At 30.3% G+C, this 1591-nt stretch overlaps 1 long non-coding RNA gene across 1 annotated transcript; it reads right to left on the reverse strand.

The window, feature by feature from the left end:
* Nucleotides 1-905: 905 nt before the first annotated feature.
* LOC105460817 lies at nucleotides 906-1553 on the reverse strand. The gene is made up of 2 exons (XR_975880.1): nucleotides 1388-1553; nucleotides 906-1015 (listed from the first exon to the last, which is right to left on the reverse strand). It is a non-coding gene; the product is annotated as an uncharacterized LOC105460817 (long non-coding RNA).
* Nucleotides 1554-1591: the final 38 nt, after the last annotated feature.

A 1591-nucleotide genomic window follows, 5' to 3' on the forward strand; every position in this document is an offset into this window, starting at 1 on the left:
TAATCGATAATATCTTCAATTGATTAATCCTATCTGTTAGAGCGTCGTGGTATTGGTCTGAAGTCCCCGGAGTCGAATCCCCACAATATCGAAATACAGGCGATTTGATTTGCGTTGTGCGCACAAAGCGCGTTCCTTAGCGGTCCTAATTTCAAGAAGAAACTTGAATGATTAGGGCGCGAACGCGTTTCCGGCACCCAAACCGTTCGTGACCTTCCTCTTCGGTGTTGCTGTCGCTCGCGCGGTGATTAACGACGTGGCAAGAGCGGCTGCTACAGTTTATTGGAAGCGGCCCATCGATGATGTATGCACGCTTGTTCCACGAGCATGCGAAATCTCGTTCGCTTCGCGGGCAGCTGGCAATAAGACGAGCTATTATTATCATCATCATTGATGAGAATATCGCGAGCGGAAAATACCAATTAAATTATTATGAATTAAAGAGATTTATCTTAAATCCCTTGCATTCTTTTTTTAGTTAAAAGGATGAAATTTAACAATTTGACGATCACTGTCACGTATAAGTAAGTCCGCTAGACAATTTTACCGGCCGACGTCACGAAGATGTGATTTTGCTTACAGCCATTTATATCTGTCATTTAATCCACATTTTAGGTGTTTCGTGATTCCTGTCTTACAACACAAAATTAATTATTAATTATTGTTTATCAAAAGCAATTACAAATTTTTTTAGTTGAATATAAATCACGACGTACATCTACTGTGTTTACTATTATACTGTGTTTACTGTATATGATATATAATTATTATATATAATTGATATATAATTATTGATATATAATTAAAGCTAATTATTTTGTCAAATTAATTTATTTTGTATGACATTAAAGTAAAAAAATTATGTTGCATTAGCTAGGAAGGGTCTAAATAATTGAGAAGTTTGATCTAATTTAAACTTTTGTTTATTGCTTTCATAAATTGCAATACATTTATAAGCTTAATGCTTATAAATAGTCCCCTCGGAATATGCTCCGTCAACACTTGACCTTACGTCCTATAAAATTAATAACACATAAATACAAAAATCAGTTCTTCTTTACAATAATAATGTACAAAATATTTTTATTTAAACATTAAAATATCTTATTCGGATTTTATTTTTTACATATAATATAATAACATTTAAAGAGAGATTTATTTGTAGAATATTCTTTTTCTCTCTTTCTCTCATAAATTTTTTATATTTTATAACATGTAAAATAAAATAAAATATATTAATATGAAAATTTCTTATATTTCATTTATATGTTAATTTGCAATAATATTAATAGATAACTATTAATTAATATTAAATTACAAACGTATTAAAATTTAATATTAATGCAAATAATTCTTAATGTCAGAAAATTTGTAAATACAAATATACCATTAACTTCTGGACATGGACCATGGAAAGCATCCGCATCGGGTTCAGCAGTTGCATATACTGCAGGCATTATTGTAACCGTTAGGGTTAAAACTGCTGCCAAGAACAAACGAAATGTTATTGAATTCATAATTATACGCTCTTTCAATATAGTTTTTAGAAGAACTAATTTTTCTCTAAGATCTGTGTAATATACATATATAT

The sequence above is a fragment of the Wasmannia auropunctata genome, unplaced genomic scaffold (assembly GCF_000956235.1).
Source record: "Wasmannia auropunctata unplaced genomic scaffold, wasmannia.A_1.0 LD315206.1, whole genome shotgun sequence".
Classification (NCBI taxonomy): domain Eukaryota; kingdom Metazoa; phylum Arthropoda; class Insecta; order Hymenoptera; family Formicidae; genus Wasmannia; species Wasmannia auropunctata.